Source organism: Trichosurus vulpecula, chromosome 2, assembly GCF_011100635.1.
Source record: "Trichosurus vulpecula isolate mTriVul1 chromosome 2, mTriVul1.pri, whole genome shotgun sequence".
Lineage (NCBI taxonomy): Eukaryota > Metazoa > Chordata > Mammalia > Diprotodontia > Phalangeridae > Trichosurus > Trichosurus vulpecula.
This window is the reverse complement of record NC_050574.1, coordinates 142,916,481-142,936,692: the sequence shown is the minus strand read 5'-3', so window position 1 is coordinate 142,936,692 and position 20,212 is coordinate 142,916,481.

Below are 20,212 nucleotides of genomic sequence, written 5' to 3'. Positions count from 1 at the left end.
TTTTTAGATATCCCTTCATATTCAACTCACCCTGTGACATTTGTCTATATATATATATATATATATATATATATATATATATATATATATATGTATATGTATATGTATATGTATATGTATATGTATATTCCCTTCAACTACCCTAATATTGAGACAGGTCTCATGAATTACAAATATCATCTTTCCATGTAGGAATGTAAAATAAAACAGTTCAACTTTAGTAAGTCCTTTATGATTTCTATTTCCTGTTTAACTTTTCATTTTCTCTTGATTCTTGTATTTGAAACTCAAATTTTCTATTTAGCTCTGGTCTTTTCATCAAGAAAGCTTGAAAGTCCTCTATTGTATTGTATTGAAAATCCATATTATGCCATGGAGTATGATACTCAGTTTTGCTGGGTAAGTGATTCTTGGTTTCAATCCTAGCTCCTTTGACTGCTGGAATATCATATTCCAAGCTCTTCAGTTCTTTAAGGTAGAAGCTGCTTGATCTTGTGTTATCCTGATTGTATTTCCACATTACTCTAATTGTTGCTTTCTGGCTACTTGCAGTATTTTCTCCTGGGCCTGAGAACTCTCGATTTTGGCTACAATATTCCTAGGAGTTTTCTTTTTGGGATCTTCTTCAAGAGGTGATTGGTGGATTCTTTCAATTTCTATTTGACCCTCTGGCTCTAGAATATCAGGGCAATTTTACTTGATAATTTCTTTAAAGATGATGTCTAGGCTCTTTTTTGATCATGGCTTTCAGATATTCCAATAGGTTTTAAATTATCTCTACTGGATCTATTCTCCAGGTCAGTGCTTTTTCCAATAATATATTTCACATTGTTTTCCATTTTTCATTCTTTTGGTTCTGTTTTATAATTTCTTGATTTCTTATAAAGTCACTAGCTTCCACTTTCTCCATTCTAATGTTAAGGCAATATTTTCTTCAGTGGTCTTTTGGACCTCCTTTTCCATTTGGCTAATTCTGACTTTCAAGGCATTCTTCTCCTCGTTGGCTTTTTGGAGCTCTTTTGCCATTTGAGTTAGTCTATTTTTAAGGTGTTATTTTCTTAGGTATTTTTTGGGTCTCCTTTAGCAAGTCTCTGACTGGTTTCTCATGATTTTCTTGGATCACTGTCATTTCTCTTCCCAATTTTTCTTCTACTTCTCTTATTTACTTTTCCAAATCCTTTTTGAGCTCTTCCATGGCCTGAGACCAATTCATATTTTCCTTGGAGGCTTTTGATATGGGCTCTTTGACTTTGTTGACTTCTTCTGGCTGTATGTTTTGATCTTCTTTGTAACCAAAAAAATTCTATATTCTGAGTCTTTTGCACTGCTTGTTCATGTTACCAGACAACTACTTGAACCTTGAGCTTTTTGTCAAGGTATGGCTACCTTCAGAGTGGAGAGTGCTTTGTCCCAACCTTCAGTGGTCTTGCACGGCTGTTTTCAGAGCTACTTCTACACAGCAAGCTCTGCCAAACCAGTGCTCCTCCTCCCTCAGAAACCTCCAACTAGGACTGTGACCCAGCTCCAAGCAGGGAAAAGCAAGAAAACCCTGCCTCTGCACCAGCAAAGTGCTCCCTGCACTCCCGTTCTGATCCACTGCTTGATTCCTCCCACTGGGTGGGCCTGGCGCAGGAAGCAAGAGCAGTTGGAGCTCTAGAAGCAGCACCTGGAGCTACCTACTGCTGCCCCACACCACCACCACTCTACTACCTCTGCAGCCCTGGGGCTTGGGCCAGACTGTGAACTTCTCTCACCCAGATCCAGTAGTTTTGCCACTGACCTGCTAAGTTGTCTTTGGTGTTTGTGGGTTGAGAAGTCTAGTAAGTGCTACAGCTCAGTGATTCATGGCCCTAAGGCCTGTTCTACCTGATCTATTCCCAGCCTGTTCATTCCTGGCATGGTCCACATAGGGATGTGCTTCCCTCCCAGCATGGTGTGTTTGGCCCTTCCCAGCAACAATCCAGGCAGTCCTGGGCTGGAGACCTGCTTCCCTCTGTTATTTCTTGGGTTCTGTAGCTCTAGAATTTGTTCATAGCCATTTTTACAGGTGTTTGGAAGGATTTGGGGGAGAGCTTAAGTGAGTCCCTGTTTTCCAGCTGCCCTTTTGGATCAATCCCCCATTCTCCCTCTTTTAAGACCTGACAACTAATCTCTGTCTGTCTGTTTCTGTCTGTCTCTGTCTCTCTGTCTTTCTCTCTGTCTCTGTTTCTGTCTCTTTCTCTGTCTGTCTCTCTCTCTCTCCCTCTCTCTCTCTCTTTCTCTCTGTCTCTCTCTCACTCACTTAAATTTATAAATAGCATTTCTCTACCTGTTTTAATTAAATATTCTAAATTTTAAACTTAATGAATGATAGAGTAAATGATCAGAGCACCCTACCATAAACTAGGTTTTTTCCTGCCTAGAATAATGCCTAGAATAGAATTGGTGCTTAATAAGCACTTCCTGACTAATATTTCAAGTGGCTGGAAATTTTTTTTTAAAAATCTGTGGATATTAATAAAGAAAAGAAGTAATTTTAAGAGAAAGCCACTATAACTTTGCTTTCTAATGCACAACTGAAGAATTTGAAGAATGAGCCTACATTTGTCTCAATGACATTTTGGCAAAAGATTTCAAAACAGGAAATGACTAAAACATTTGAAAAGTTGATATAGACATTGAGTGAACTGAGAACTCAAAAGAGTAATAATAGCAATGATGAGGGTAATAGAGTGTCTGAAGGAAGTGAGGGGCTGTTGACAGGTATATCTGTGGAAATAAAAGAAGTGCTAATGTTTCATGTAAAAGATTAGAATACTGATGACACATCACCTGGATTAAAACTCATCATTATTTAGTAGAGGGTCAATTTTGCAACCTGCATTGGTCTTTCTTTCTATGTTAAGTTTGCCATGTGGTTGATTTGCATGGATGTTGAGGCAATCATTAAAACATCAGCTCCTTGTACTCTGTAACTGCAGTGATTCATTTCTATTTCATAAAAACCAAGCACCAACACAACCCGATCCTTGCTCTTGTCATCAGCTTCCAAATAAATAAGACCCAAATCCTTTTAACGAAGTTAGGAATGAAGACAGAGAAGGTATATTTATTAAGTTTGTAGGTGACCCCATTCATAGAGAAATAGATAATAAAATAAATGGAACTTTTAGGATCATTGCCTAGAAAAATAAAATAAAAAGGCTAGCTGTAAAATCTGCATTTTACATCCTCTGAGTCAAGAAATATATAACTCCATATACAATGTCTTCAAGAGGAATATATGACCAGGATTGAAAGAAAAAAAGACATATGGGAAAATGAGGCTTGATGACAAAAATGAAAGAGGTCAAAGGCTTAGAGACACAAAGATGTCTTATTTTTCCAAAAGAGAGTAGGAAGGTACTGGATATGGAAAACATTAGACATCACAAAAAATGAAATTGAATATATCTTAACTGACTTGAATTTGGTTATTGATGTGGAAGTCATTACAGAATAAGCTCTATGTTTACAGTAAAGACTATAGGATAGAGAAATAGCAGAAAATATATAATATTGAATAAGAAGAAAAGGTGTATGCAAAAAGACTAAATAAAATTCACCTCCTACATGATGTCTTTTAAAAATTGTTTACAGAATGATAAATGGATAAAGGTAAAGACATTGACCCTGGTTGTCCATATTCCTTGGAGAATGCTGATGATGTAAAATAGTTTCTTCAATGAGGAAACCAAAGGAGCACAGAAACCACCACATCAAGGAAACAATTTATCTCCTTGCAAAGTAAAACCTTCTGGAAGGTGAATGTAACGTGGTTTTACGGTATATATTCATTTGAATAACATTACAGAGATGGTAGAAGCTTGTGGCTAGTATCAACTCAGAAAGCTATGAAGCAGTAGAAGGGGAAATGAGGCTGCCAAAGTGTGGCATGTGACTCAAATAGTCATCAAGTTAATAATTGTTTTAGTGCCACTTATTATGTTCCAGAGTGTGCTAAGTACTGCAAATAAAAATGGAGGCACAAAGACATCCCCTTTCCTTCTAGCTTTAATTCCAAAGTGAGTAGAGAAGGCATATATTGAAACTGAAATTAAGGGATAGACGAAGGTAAAGAAAGTCTGGAGAATTGAGTGAAGTTTGTAAAGGAATAAAGACATGGATTACCCAGACATCCACCTTAGATTGGAAGTTCTGTGAGGAACCCAAAAAAAAGAGGAAAGAGCTAACAGGGTAAAGGGTACTTCCAATAGGTCAAGTCTAGTGGTAGTAATTGAGGCTGCTAGGTGACATAGCGAAAACAAGATCAGACCTGAAGTCAGGAAGACCTGAGTTCTTTTCTTTTGTGCTCAGAATTTTTTATATTTGGAGTGTATGATCAAAAAAGGTAGAAGACTTGGCCTAGACTACTGTAAATTTCTTCTTACAAGTCTTCTTGCCCCTACTCTCTCCTCTTGTCAGTCTATCATTCATATAACCAGAGTAATCTCCATAATAAAAAAAATGTTTTGGTGTTTCATTGTCTGTGGGATAAAATTCTCTTTAGACCAAAATATAAGACCTTCCATAATCCAACTCTAAAGTGTTTTTCATACTTCTTTCACTCTATCATTGTGTATTCTTGTCATGTAGAACTGGATTGTACCAGTTGTTTCAGGTCCAGCCATTTCTTTTTTTTGTTTGTTTGTTTTTTAAAACATTATTTATTTACTTAATATTTTTAGTTTTCAGCATTAATTTTCACAAGAATTTGAATTACAAATTTTCTCCCCATTTCTACCCTCCACCCACTCCAAGAGGGCATATATTCTGATTGCCCTATTCCCAGTCATCCCTCCCTTCTGTCACCCCACTCCCCACCCCCATCCCCTTTTCCCTTACTTTCTTGCAGGGCAAGACAGAAGTTTATACCCCATTGCCTGTATATCTTATTTCCTACTTGCATGGACAAACTTTTTGTTTTGAAAATCTGCTTTTAAAACTTTGAGTTCGAAATCCTCTCCCCTCTTCCCTCCCCATGCAACCTCCCTAAGAAGGCAAGCAATTCAACATAGGCCACATGTGTATCATTACGCAAAACCCTTCCACAATACTCATGTTGTGAAAGAGTAACTATATTTTGCTTCTTCCTATCCTATCCCCCTTTATCCAATTTTCTCCCTTGACCCTGTCCCTTTTCAAAAGTATTTGCTTTTGATTGCCTCCCTGCTCCATCTGCCTTCCCTTCTATCATGCCCCCTTTTTCATCTTCTTCCTCCTTCTTTCCTGTGGGGTAAGATACCCAATTGAGTGTGTATGGTATTCCCTCCTGAAGTTAAATCTGATGAGAGCAAGATTCACTCATTCCCCCTCACCTGCCACCACTTCCCTCCCAACAGAATTGTTTTTCCTTGCAACTTTTATGTGAGATAAGTTACCCCACTCTGTCTCTCCCTTTCTCCCACTCTCAATATATTCCTCTCTCATCTCTTCATTTGATTTTATTTTGTAGATATCATCCCTTCATATTCAATTCACCCTGTGGCTCGCTCTCTCTCTCTCTCTCTCCATATATATATATATATATATATATATATATATATATATATATATATATTCCCTTCAGCTACCCTAATACTAAGGTCTAATGAATTACACACATCATCTTTCTATGTAAGAATGTAAACAAAAGAGTTCAAATTTAGTAAGTCCCTTATGATTTCTCTTTCTTGTTTACCTTTTCATGCTTCTCTTGATTCTTGTGTTTGAAAGTCACATTTTAAATTCAGCTCTTGTCTTTTCACTGAGAAACCTTGAAAGTCCTCTATTTTGTTGAAAATCCATATTTTGCCTTGGAGCATGATAATCAATTTTGCTGGGTAGTTAATTCTTGGCTTTAAACCTAGCTCCACTGATCTCTGGAATATTGTATTCCAAGCCCTTCCATCTCTTAATGTAGAAGTTGCTAGATCTTGTATTATCCTGGTTGTGTTTCCACAATACTCAAATTGTTTCTTTCTGGCTGCTTGCAGTATTTCCTCCTTGACCTGGGAGCTCTGCAATTTGGTGACAATATTCCTAGGAGTTTTCTTTTTGGGATCTTTTTCAGGAGGTGATAGGTGGATTCTTTCAATTTCTATTTTACCCTCTGGCTCTAGATTGTCAGGGCAGTTCTCCTTGAATGATGATATCTAGGCTGTTTTTTTGATCATGGCTTTCAGGTAGTCCAATAATTTTTAAATTAACTCTCCTGGATCTTTTTTCCAGGTCACTGGTTTTTCCAATGAGATATTTCACATTGTCTTCCATTTTTTCATTCCTTTGGTTCTGTTTTATAATTTCTTGATTTCTCACCTTCCACTTGCTCCAATCTAATTTTTCAGGTAGCATTTTCTTCAGTGGTCTTTTAGACCTCCTTTTCCATATGAGTAATTCTGCCTTTCAAGGCATTCTTCTTCTCATTGGCTTTTTGGAGCTCTTTTACTATTTGAGTTAGTCTATGTTTTAAGGTGTTATTTTCTTCGCTAATTTTGGGGTCTCCTTTAGTGAGTCATTGACTTGTTTTTTCATGGTTTTCTTGCATCACTCTCATTTCTCTTCCCAATTTTTCCTCTGCTTCTCTTACTTGCTTTTCCAAATCCTTTTTGAGCTCTTCCATAGCCAGAGACCAGTTCAGGTTTTTCTTGGAGGCTTTTGATGTGGGCTCTTTGACTTTGTTGACTTCTTCTCACTGTATGTTTTGGTCTTCTTTGTCACCAAAGAAGGATTCCAAAGTCTGAGTCGGAATCTGAGGGCATTTTCTCTGCCTCTTCATGTTCCCAGGCACCTACTTGACACTTCAGCTTTTTGTCAGGGTATGATAGCTTGTAAAGAGAGAGTACTTTGTCCCAAACTTGAGGGCCTGTGCCACTGTTTTCAGAGCTATTTCTACACAGCAAGATCTGCCACATTAGCACTCCTCCTCCCCCAAGAACTGCCAACCTGGACTGCGACTCAGATCTTAAGAAGTCTTTGCACTCCCTCTATGATCTGCCACTTAATTCCTCCCACCAGCTGGGCCTGGGACCTGGAAGCAACTGCAGCTGTAGCTCTGTAAGCAGCCTTAGAGCTGCCTCACCTCCACAGCCCCAGGGGTGGTGGCAGAAGTGGGAACTCCTTTCACTCTGTCCCCGCAGCTTTTCTCACTAACCTTCTCTGTTATCTTTGGTGTTTGTGGGTTGAGAAGTCTGGTAATTGCCACAGCTCACTGTTTCAGGACATTAGGGCCTGTTTTGCCCAGCTACTTGTCTGGTTGGTCTGGGCGTGGCTCATGCTGCGCTCTGCTCTGCTTGACTCCCAGCTAATTTCCATAGACCTCACCCAGTGACCATCCAGGCTTTCCTAGGGTGGAGCCTTGCTTCCCTCTGCTATTAGGTGGGTTCTGCAGTTCTAGAATTTGTTCAGAGCCATTTTTATAGGTGTTTGGAGGGTCCTGAGAGAGAGCTTTGAGTCCCTGCTTTCCAGCCAACATCTTGGTTCCACCCAAAGACCCAAGTTCTGATCTGACCTCAGACACTTACTACCTGTGTGACCCTGGGCAAGTCACTCAACCCTGTTTGCCTCAGTTTTCTCATCTGTAAAATGAGCTGGAAAAGGAAATGCTGAACCACTCCAATATCTTTGCCAAGAAAGCCTCCATTTGAGGGACATGAAGAGTCAGAAGCACCTGAAATGACTCAACAACAACTCAACAGTAGTAGAATGAAGTTTCAGATTGAAGAAGTTTGTATTCCATGATAGAGAAAATTTGGAGAATGAGGGTTGCAGCCTTGTGAAAAAATAGGTCAAACTATCTTGAGTATTTATAGATAAAATTATGGAGGAAGAAAACAAATGTAAGAAAATTAAAATAGATCCCCAGCATTTCTTTAGTGATATATTCATTATTAATGACAATTAAAAAAAATTCATGGGAGTTTTTCAAAGGATGAAAAGGTTTGGAAGCAAGGCTGTGCAGTTTGTTGATAATGAAAGTGTAATAGAATTTTCTAGCAAGAGTAGGGGTTCCATTGAGGTTGTATAGCATAAAGGTGGAACCTATGAGAATGTTGTATGATTTTCTCCACATCATCTCTGTAGAATGTGTGTAGCAATGAAGGTTGCAGATGGTATGATCCAATGCTGAGACTTAGCAAGGTTCTATTGTTTACATGATAAGGAGTATAGTAACTCAAGGGAGAAAGTCTGTGTTGCATTGAACTCTTTTACCAAGTGGTCAAGATGGGGAAAAGAAGAGAGAGTGGCTATTGCTGGGGAGACAGTCTGGGAGAGAACTGAGGAATTGAAGGCACTGTGTAGATGAAGAATCATATTTGTTAAAAGAAGAAAGATGGTGAGGTAAAAAGTCAATAAATTATATTTAGACAAGGAATTTTTGAATCCTCAGATACAGAGGTAATACATTTTTGGGTGATGAAAGATCAAGAAGGATATCACTATGGAAGGGAAATCTGAAGGAATAAGGTAGTGTATCATAAAGACAATAATAACAATGTAGATGATAATTGTCAAAATGCCTGTGTGGTTCTATATCACAAAGTGTATGAGACTCTCCACATAGAAGGTAGAGGAAGTAAACCATTTATTCAGACACCAGAGAATCACATCCCACAAGCCATTTATCCAATCTGTCAGAGCAGTAGAACACTCAATACACAAAATCACAACTTGGAGCCTCACCATTCCAAAACCTCCTCAATCCCCTGCTGAGGCCTTCCCAAAAACAAACTCACAGGACAATTAAGTCGGCCTGTTCAGCTCTAGCTATCATGAGGGCAGCCATTAGCAGGCATAACTGCTCTCTGTCTCTCTCTCTCACAGCATTTCCTGTGACATAACTTCCTTTACCTGTCTGGAAGCTCCTCCCACCACATGTGACTTAGGCTTCCTGTGATGTAAGCAGGTCACATGGCCTATTAATGGATGGGAAAGATCTTCAACTCTAAATTGTTGCTACAGGAAGGGAGAGAACCTGGAAGTGACAATTGGAAGCAAGTAGTTTTACAACTACTCTGCCTCAACCAGTGGGCTAAGATGAAAGAAGTAAGGTGCAGCTGATACTGGAAAGAGTGTCTAGGAGTCTATGTCATCAGGCAAGGGCCAGGTTTCAGTGACAGCTAAATGATGTAAAGAGGACTGTGTATTCTTAAAGTCTGGACACATAGGCAAAAATGCATGTTTTCAAGAAATATAATGAGTGAAAGTTTCAACATTTTATTTAATTGGAATATTAACAAATAATATCTTAATATGATTTCTATGATTTGTGATGCAAGATTGATGCGCTTTGCAAGATACATGTGAACTCAATGCAATAACTCTACATTGCTATTAATTTTAGCACATTCGCTCTTTATGTATTCAATGATGTGTGTTGCATCTGTGATTTTCATTGAGTACATCTTCTCCTTTAGCATATCCCAGAAAAAGAAGTCTCTGAACAACACAGTATTCAGTGAAATGGTTAATGAGATGTTAATGAGATGTCCTATGTGTCCAGACTTTAGGGACACCTTGTAGAAGGGAAAAGATTTAGGATAAAGATGTTTGTTGTGCGATGTTGTTAAGCCATAGTAGAAGGGCTGGGTGGTGTTTGGTTGGTAAGAGGGTTGAGTGGGATGGGAATAAGAATTAAGTAGGGAAGGTTAAGGAATGGGGTTTGGATGAAGAAAAATAAGGGTTCAGTACAATTATGATGTGTAGTGTATGACTCAGTGTGAGACTGTTTTTCATTGAGTGCATGGCAGCACTCCTTTTCCCAAAGAAGACTTGAGGTGGGCTGGAGAGATGTGCAGCAAGAGATAGGAGGCACACAGTCAGAAGGTCAAACGGCAGGTTCCTGTTTCCATGTTTCTTTTGCCCTCTGAAGGCTGGAGATTAGGCAGGAAAATGTATAGCAGGAAATAGAAATCAAATCTGCATTGCAGGAGATGGAAGTCTTATTACCCACTGGCATTCCCCTTCTTATTCCCTCAAGGGACAGACACAGAAGGAGATGGAAGGCTTGAGTTCGAAGGGAAAGTTAAGCCTTTTTTCACTGGACTCTTCATTTTGTGGTTGGGAGATCAGGCAGATAGGCAGGCTTGTACTGGCACAGATGGAAGTCACTGAACAGGCCTCTATCTGCCTTCCCTCAGGGGACGTGGGTGGCCGGAGATGATAAGCACCTGGCAGAGGTATTTCTCACTCTCCTCACCTGATGCTGGACAGCAGCCTAGCACAACAGGAAATGAGTTGTTATTAAAAGAGTTTAATATCAACTTGTATGGTCTTAGGTGGAGTAATCCTGGCATCTCTGCTTGAGCTTGTGTGGTTTAACATTTTTATCAATGACATATAATGGTATAAATGGTACGCTTCTCAAATTTAGAAGTGACAGAAAAACCTGGGTGTAATAGCTATACAAATTTTCTGGAATACATACTCTTCTAACACTTCAAAGGATACATAGCTTCCTACATTGGTGGGTACATCCACACCAATACCAACCAACATCCCTCCATACCTTAAGAGACACTTCTGATAAGGCGAAGAATTTAGGATAAATCTTAGGATAAAGATAAGAGTAAAATATTACTCAACGGTCAACCTCCCCCTCTGAACTTAGCTAGGTTTATCCTTGGACCCCCAAAATATAGCTGATCACTGAGCTCACAATCAAGGTCATTTTTGTTTTGTTTTGTTTTTTCTTAGCTTAGCAGAGCTTCAACACTGTTGGCATGGCTTTCAGCAACACAAGGTCATATTCTAGCCATGATCAGGGATTGGATGAGCACTCATATTTTACATAGTATTACCTGTTGTCACTAAATTTACTAAATCTGAGCCAGAATGATACAAAGCTTAAAAAAGTAATTAAATATTTCACCTGATTTCAATTTCCTTTATTATTATTATTATTCTTGTTTACAGGAAGAAATACATTCCCTTTCCATCTTGCTTCATGTTACTACAGTAGAAAGAATGACACTACACATGTTAATATCTCATAGAAGAGAATATAGGAGACTAATTCATAAAGAGGACACCAGATTATTATTCCATCAATAGGGATTGAGAGCCTCTTATGTAATCAGCTTGAATTAAAATTTAATTGTAGAAAAGAAGTGGTCATAAATTTTTGAAAAATGCACTATCATTTGCCAAGGTAGGAATAAGCAGTGTTCCTCTCTGAAACTATCCTCTCTCCCCAATCTAGATTCATATGAAAATAAGTAAATTGAAATAAATATGAAGTCTGAACTATTAAAGATTAAAAGTTTGCCTCACATTCCTAGCTTCCTTGGGTCAATGATTGGCATTTTCCATTTACTCTCTTCTCTCACGGCCAGAAAATAATTTGTTAAGACTATCTGCTTGAACCAAATAATTCAAGAGTTTCAAATAATTTGACTGGTGATGCAATCACAGAGAGTCAAATTCAATACAAGATTTTAATTTTTTCTCATGTAAAGGCAGTCCAGCCTGGCAAATTGTTATACATGTGAAAGTACACAGTTTAAATGTAATTGTGGAGAGCAATGTGGAGAGCCAGCTATATCCTCTTTAAGCCACTTAGGCCTCTGCAAGGCAAGGCCATTTGAGAATAGGTCTATACAAGGCAAGGCCATCAAAGGCATAAAAGGATGTGGCAAGGAACTGCCTTGCAGCTGCTAACCTCCTGGAAAAGAACAGAAATATTTCAATATGTTTAGCACCGAGGGAACAAGTGTTTCATACCCAGGAACAAGGAGATAAAAAATATTACTATGTTGATGCATTACAGCATTGTAGTTTTATGAGAAGTCAGAATGACTCATCAACTAACCGGTACAAAAGGCTGTGTGTGTACGTGTGTGTGTGTGTGTGTGTGTGTGTGTGTGTGTGTGTGTGTGTATGTGTGTATGTGTGGGTGTGTGGGTGTTAATTACTTCATCCTACACTCATGCCACTGCTGGCATATAATGAAGAAAGCTAGTTCATATTTATACAGTGTTATAAAGTTTGAAAAGCATTTTATAGACATTTTCTCACTTGAGGCCTGTGACAGCCCTATGAGGTAAACACTATTACTATCCTCAGTTTATAGATAAAGAATCTGAGGTTAAGGGACGTAAAGTTAATTTTCCCAGGTAACATATCTAGTACGTGTCTGAGAAAGGAATCAAGCTCAGTTCTTCCTGACTCCAGGTCCAGTACTGTCTCATAACTGACCAGTAAGGAAACTGCAACTATAAAAATTAAATGACTTGAGTTTGTTCAAATAATTAATAAGTTTCAAAGCTAGAATTTAAACCCCTCTTTATTGACTCCAAGTCAAGAATATTTTCTGTTTAAAAGAAATACGATAAATATGATCCGCCAAAGCATAAAGTGTTATCTATTTGTGGCAATAGACAAAATCCATTAAAGAAATCACATATTTTAAAATATCAAGTATGTTTTGTGTGTGTGTGTGTGTGTGTGTGTGTGTGTGTAATTTCAGCATAGATGCAATACTTGCTTATTATATAGGCTATGCCAGCAGAATATGGGCTCTTCCAGGTATACAAAAGAATACAAGTTATGGATCCAGTGATGGTCTGTCAAACTACTGGAGGACTAGCCAAGTTGGAATCACATAATCTTATCACAAGCTCAGCTTTATCCTAATATATTCTCCAGATGCAGAATTTCACCCAAAAATAGATGGTAATAAAGAGTAGTAACTACAATAATGATTTTATAGATCTTTGCTTTATTGAAATATAAAAGTAAAAATACACAAACACACACAAGGAAGCATATGCATGCATATACATTACAACCATGGAATTATATAAAACTCACACATTGTTTTGTTGTGTGGTATAGGAAAAGAATAATGCAATGCCTAAACTCTGATACATGCTACAAACTTATACAAAAATTTCTTCCACAGAAAAGCCATCAATTACTCTTAGAGTTTGTGACTGTAACTAAGCATTTGGAGATTACCAGTGATTTGAAACTAGCTCACTGCATTACTGTGTGAATCCTAAGTGCCAGAGAGATTGGGAAATTGTCTTTTGTTACAGATGTTGACATCACAGCAGTATCAAGGAGTCCAATGTTCACACCCTCTAGTGTAAGTGTTTTATAATTCTGGTGAAGTTCAGTTCAATTCCATCTCTAAAGTTAGTCTAATTCTATGGGATTTATCAAAGAAAAGAAAAAAATTATATCATAAATAATGAAACTGCCACCCAGTTATAAAAACATAAGAAATAATTCCCCACCCCTTCCATCTGCTAGATATAGGTAAACACACATATGTATGTATATTCTTACATATTCTTATATGGATCCATGTGTATGCATGTGAGCACATGGGTGTGTGAGAGAGGGAGAGAGAGAGAGAGAGAGAGAGAGAGAGAGAGAGAGAGAGAGAGAGAGACAGAGAGACAGAGAGAGAGAGAGACAGAGACAGAGAGACAGAGGCAGAGACAGAGACAGACAGAGACTGACAAAGAGAGAAAGACAGGAGACAGAGAAAGAATTTCCTACTATTAGGAATATAGGTGACAAAACATTATTCTGAGAAGGGGTCCTTAGGCTTTACTGGTATGCTAATGGGATCCATGACAGAAAAAAAATGGCTAAGAACACCTGTTATAGAGAGATCACTAAAAGTAAAATAAAATGGATTTGATGTTGCCCACAATAATAGGATAACATTTCAAGCAATATTTAATTTGAACTTTGGATAATAGCATGTTTGCTTGTTTCATCTGATTGGGAACAACAAACTGGATCATCAGTCTGCTATGCAATCAGTAGAAAAGAAAAAGTAAAAATTGCCTGTCCATTTTCTGCATTCTGAAACTCTCCAGCGAATAGCTGAATATTTTCCATTGAAGGATTTGTGACAGATCTGGAATAAAACAGTTGGTGTTGGGTACATTAATACCTGAATCAAGCTTTCTTGTATAGCTCTTCAGTATATTTTTCACTATTTTTTGGGGTCTCCTTTAGCAAGTCATTGACTTGTTTTTCATGGTTTCCTCACATCCTTCTCATTTCTCTTCCCAATTTTTCCTCTACTTCTCTAACTTGCTTTTCCAAATCCTTTTTAAGCTCTTCCATGGCCTGAGACCAGTTCATGTTTTTCTTGGAGGCTTTTGTTGTAGGCTCTTTGACTTTGTTGACTTCTTCTGGCTGTGTGTTTTGGTCTTCTTTATCACCAAAGAAGGATATTAAAGTCTGAGACTGAATCTGGGTGCATTTTCGCTACCTGGCCATGTTCCCAGCCAACTTACTTGACCCTTGAGTTTTTCAGTGGGGTATGACTGCTTGTAGAGTAAAGAGACCTATGTTCCAAGATTGGGAGGATGCACCAGCTCTGCCACACCAGCACTCCTCCTTCCCCAAGAACCCTCAACCTAGACTGGACTTAGATCTTCAGCAGGCTCTTCACTCCTGCTATGATCCGCCACTTAATTCCTCCCACCAGGTGGGCCTGGGGCCAGAAGCAACTGCAGGTGTAGTTCTGTAGCTGCCCCACCTCCACTGCCCCCTGGGTGGTGGCTGAACCAGGAACTCTATCACCCTGTCCCCAGAAGCTTTTCCCACTAACCTTCTCTGTTGTCTTTGGTGTTTGTGGGTTAAGAAGTCTGGTAACTGCTGCAGCTCACTGATTCAGGGCGCTAGGGCATGCTCCGCCCTGCTCCTGGTCTGGTTGGTCTGTGCCACCCATGCTGGGCTCTGCTCCGTTCTGCTCCACTCAGCTCCCAGCTCCATGCGGGATAGAGACCATCCAGGCTGTCCTGGGCTAGAGCCCTGCTTCCCTCCATTATTTTGTGGGTTCTGCAGTTCTTCTCTGTTGTCTTTGGTGTTTGTGGGTTGAGAAGTCTGGCAACTGCCACAGCTCACTGATTCAGGGCACTAGGGCCCGTTCTGCCCTGCTTCTGGTCTGGTTTGTCCACGTGGCCCACGCTGGGCTCTGCTCCACTCTGCTCTGCTCCCAGTTCCATGCGCAAAAGACCTCACCCAGCAACCATCCAGACTGTACTGGGCTGGAGCCCTGCTTCCCTCTGCTATTTTGTGTGTTCTGCAGGTCTGGAATTGGTTCAGAGCCATTTTTATAGGTTTTTGGAGGGACTTGGAGGGGAGTTCATGCTAGTCCCTGCTTTCCAGCTGCCATCTTGGCTCCACCCCCCTCTTGTATAGCTCAATCCCTAATAACTCAGAATCTTTTGACTTAAGGAAGTAATGAACATAATGGTTGAGAAATATATTGTACTTTCTTTTCATGAAAAGTAGTTATCATTCCTCCTTGAGAATCCTCATCCATAATTTCTTTACCTAGCTTCCAATATAAAATGCATTTAAAATGCACTTTACCTTTTGGTATCTATTGATTTTATCGAGGTTCATTTAACATGAGATGGAAAAATTTCCTTATCTCCCCTAATTGTTAGTGTGGTCTTGATCCTCAAATGACCTTGTATGCTCATCTTCCCTTAAAACCTACTCCCTCCCTATACGGCTCTTAGTTGTCTCAGCACAATACATATAATTTTCATGGACTGTTGTTTACTGATGTATATCAACTGGCAGACTTTTGTACACAGCAGGTAATTGATACATGTTTATTGAATGAATAAATTAATGACAAAGCCAAAAGTTTCATCTAAAAGCCTCCTCATTATTCCCCAGGCCTTCAAACTCTCCCCTCTCCAGTCCACTCTCAAAACTACTTCCAAGGTCATCTACCTAAAGGATAAGACAGACCATATTGCTCTCATGATTCAGAAACTTTTGTAGCTCCCTCTCAACTCTGCAGTAAAATACAAAATCTCCTGCATGTCAAAGTCTTTCACTATCTACTTCTGGTCTACTTTTCCAGAGTAATTTCACATTTTTTCCCACTTGATTCTTTTCACACACTCTTTTGCCAGTCAAAGTGACCTACCTGTCATTTTCTGTATATAACATTCCACTCTCTGCCTCCATACCTTTGGACAGAATAGAATCCTTGGATTCTTTTAAGGCTCTACTAATATTCCATCTTCCAATGACAATCTTTCTTTATATTTGTTTTTGTTATGTTTAAATCTAATCTTTATATTTATTAAATATTTGGCACTAAAATTAGACATACACATAGATACATATATAACTACATACATATATGTATGTGGATATATAGATATATCTATTTTTGTTGCCATCTTGCACACCCCAGTAGAGAATCAGCTCCTTGAGATCTTTGTCTTAGTATCCTCTATGCTGAGAATAGAGACTTATAAAACATATTTCCTTAATTAATCCTTATTGGATAGAATGTTATTGGAATGAATGAGCTCTTCCTCATTAGTTTCAGTTCAATTCAACAAACATTTATCAAGAACCTACTCTGATTAAAGTACTGTCTCAGTCATTACAAATTTAAAAAAATGTTTCTTCTAAATTATATTGCAGGGTTGAGGCAAATAGTGAGCAGAGCTAGGGGAGGTTGGAGGTTGTAGTAGGTGCAAGAGGGTAGAAGGATACAGAGACCAATCAAAAGTACCTGTCCTCAAGGAGCTTATATTTTATTGAGGAGATGCAAAATATATAGAGACAAAAATGATACAAGTCAAGTTTAAAGAAGGTAAAGGAGAGATAAATTCAAAAAAACTCTAGAGAAATTTGAGGTAAGAAAGAACAGTAGTAATTATGAAAATTAGAAAAAAGCACAGAAGATTGCAAGCAATCTGAGCCTTGAAAAATACATGGACTCTGTCATCAACAAGGTAAAAGAGGATGAAGATTGAGAAATAACCCACCAGATTTAGTGATTAAAATTATCAGTGATTGAAGAAAAAAAATCATTTACTGGTTACATTATCTACAAGTTGGAGAACTAGATATTTTCTAAATCTACCAATATCTTCTTAAAAATTTCCAAAACAGAAATTACTTAACACAGGTAAGCAATTATAAAAATGGCCACAGTGCAAGAATAAAGAATCCAAGTTAAGTAACAGTTTTATGAAGTACAGAAGACTCATCCTTAATGCCTTGTCATATCAAGCTAACCTGATGGTCTCTCATTTGGCAATCACCGAGCAATTTCCCTTCTGATGAAGTATCTACCAAACTCCCTGTCTTTCTTCTTTTCTCTGTTGTTTCAACAAGCAGAGAACCTGAATTCTGTTCAACCACGTGAAGATGGAGAGGAAAAGGAAGGTAGAACCATGCTTTTCTTCTATCTGAAGTGGGTCCTAGATTAAGGATCCCTAATTAGGCACATCTTTTTACGCCTTCAAGTGAATCTAACAATACAAAAGAAGTTGAAACAATATCTGAGCAAAATATAACCTTGTGGATTCCCAATAAAGCATGGAACCACAGGAAGATTTTCTTCAATGTTTAAAGAGAACCTAAAATCTTGACAGAATGAATTATAAGGGAACAAATGGCCTGCACAGTGAAAGTAATTAGCAGTATATAAAAAAAAAAATTAAATTCACTAGGCTTTCCAAAGTAGAGAGAACAGAAAATCGGGAGTATGAATATACTGAATTTAAATAAAATTGGGAAGAGAAGCAAAAACAATCATAATAATACTAGAAGAACTGATTTCTTTATATAAACAAAAGTATTAATCTTGAATACAAGATACATAAAGACAACTTGAGATTGTGTGCTTCCCAGAAAAAAAATGTGATAAAGTTAGAAACAAACACTGAACCTCAGAGCAAAAAAAATAATAAAAGAAAACTACCTATACCCACTAAATAAAAGTATCAATTTAAGGAATCCATAGTTGGGCCCCTGGAAAAAATATTTCTCTAGATATATATTGGTTAAATAAAACAATTCTAAAGACAAGCAAAAATTTCTGCAAGAGATTAAGAGAAAAGAAAATGTGAAGATTAGACTATCTGAAAAAATGAATAATTTTTAAGAAATTGCTTTCAGTAGACATGATGAGAACATCAAATTAAAGGGGTTGAGAAAAGAATGCCTGGTGAAGATGTGGAGCCAATAAATGTAGATTATTAATTCCAGAACTTTAATAGTGTGAAAAAAGAGATATCAGCAGATGACACAAGGGAGTAGCAGGGTCAATATTTTTAATAGATAAGAAAGGTCTGGATTTGTTTGTTGGCAATGGAAAAAAAATAAAAAGAGAAAAAGATTTAAAATGAGAGGAAGAAATAGGGTGGATTGGTGATCAATGAAGCAAGCTCCTAAATTAGATAGGAAGTGAAAGTGAACGTAGCATATTTCACTTTAACAAAGAGAAAGGCCACTGCCATCCTCTTAGAAAAGAATGAAAGAGGAAAACATCTTTCAAGATATAGAGAGAGTTTGAGGATGGATTAGCAGAGATGAGAGAGCTCAAGGATTATGTCCCCTATATTATGGGTAAAGTTGGAAGTGAAGTTACGTACTGAAAGGAAAACATTTGATGACTTCTGCTAGCTGTGTTGAGGTTCAAGCCAACTATGCTTGGCAGTAGAAGGGAAGGCAGATAGAAAGACTTAGGGGAGAGGACTAATAGTTTGTGGCTATCAGATTGACAAAGGTCTAAGGGATTCAAAGGTGGCAGATTGTGAATTATCAAACTGGTTAATTGGCTAGCAACAAGTGTTTCAATTTTGTCTTAGTATTTTCAGCATTTTGTGACACAAACACAATTAGCTCTATGATCTAATCTCTGTGAATATTCCACTCAGTAGGAATGGCCACTTTTATTTGTATTTTATTGTAATCACTAGTGAAGGAAAATAAGGGAATGTAATCTGAAACTCTAAGCCATGTCCTCCTTCCTTGGGCATATTTTCATGGTCTCCATAGAGAGGAATTTTGTAGTGGCAAAGGCAGTGGCACCTACTGTATAGAGGATTAGTGAAGATTAGTCGGTTGATCTGTAGCAACCTTTCGGGGAATCATCATAGGTAGTTCCATTTAATTCAAGCACTCCACGTGAAATTCAGGGTTCAACATCTTTGAGAGCTGCCATACTCAGTTTCTAAACTTTTTGATTTATTGACTAGAGGACTTTGAGTTTACAAAGCCTAAGGGATTATTACTCTTTTTCTCAGTATTAGACACTCTCTAAATGCAGCCCCCTAAAAGAGGATTTTTTTTCTTTTTAAGTAGGACATATCATTTTTATCAAACTTATGAGGTCAGAGCCTCTCACCCCACCCCCACCACCTTGGGAGTCAGTCCTTGAATGTGGAGGCAAAGATTCTTAAATGATTTTGATGCGTCGTTGAGAGTATTTAAGCTATTATTTTGTCCTTCACCATCAATATTTGTCTTAGAGACGTAATCAACATATGTGAGGACAATTCTCATAAAAAATTGTAAGAAATTGGTTAATATGTTGGGAGTTACTGAGACTGTTTTATTCATCATTTTTATATGAATATTTGATTTTTTCTGCAAATTTGCTATCTCGCCTCCTTCAAATATATTGTGAATCATTAAATCAATACTCACACAATTGAACACGATTGTCTTTTTTTTTACCTCAAACATAGATCTCCTTACTATACATTTGGTCTAATCTGGATATTTCCTCCATCTTTTAAACCAGTTAAGGATCTTTTCTACATCAACAAAAAACATACATAAGTCTGTGACATTAGAGTCTGTTGGGTAATTTTGATTGTAAAAATAATTCATTAAAATTATTTGAAGTTCTTTTACATTTTTCTTTTATTTGCTAACTTCCCTTTTCTATAAATTCCCTTAGAAAGACTTTGCTTAATTAGGTCTCTTTTTGAATCATTCATTGAATTAGCTTTATGTTCTACTGTTTCTATTGGCTTTGTGAGTTAACTCTACTCATAAGCCCCCATCACCCTTTTTCCTAATATTTTACAAACCAGGTTATACTCTGTAGCTATCTTGATTGCATTCTATTTTTTATTTAATTTTTAAACCTTATAACTTTGTATATATTTTATTCCTTTCTCTAACAAGTTGATGGCCTCATCATACATAAACTGTTGATTCAGAAATAATTGAATTTGTAGTGAGAATGTCAGGAATGATTAGAGTCAGCTCATTCAGTAATATGTCCACTTTACCACTGAATGATCATCTCATGTTTAGAGCAGTAACTATCAAATTAATGTTTATAAAGAGGCTAAAAACAAATTATTAGAATACTCTGCTTTCTTTTATATCAATCTGCCACCAGCATGGAAAGGGTAGAAACAGGTCACATTGGGGTGAACATCATTTTGCGTTTCCCTTTGTTTTAAGGTGC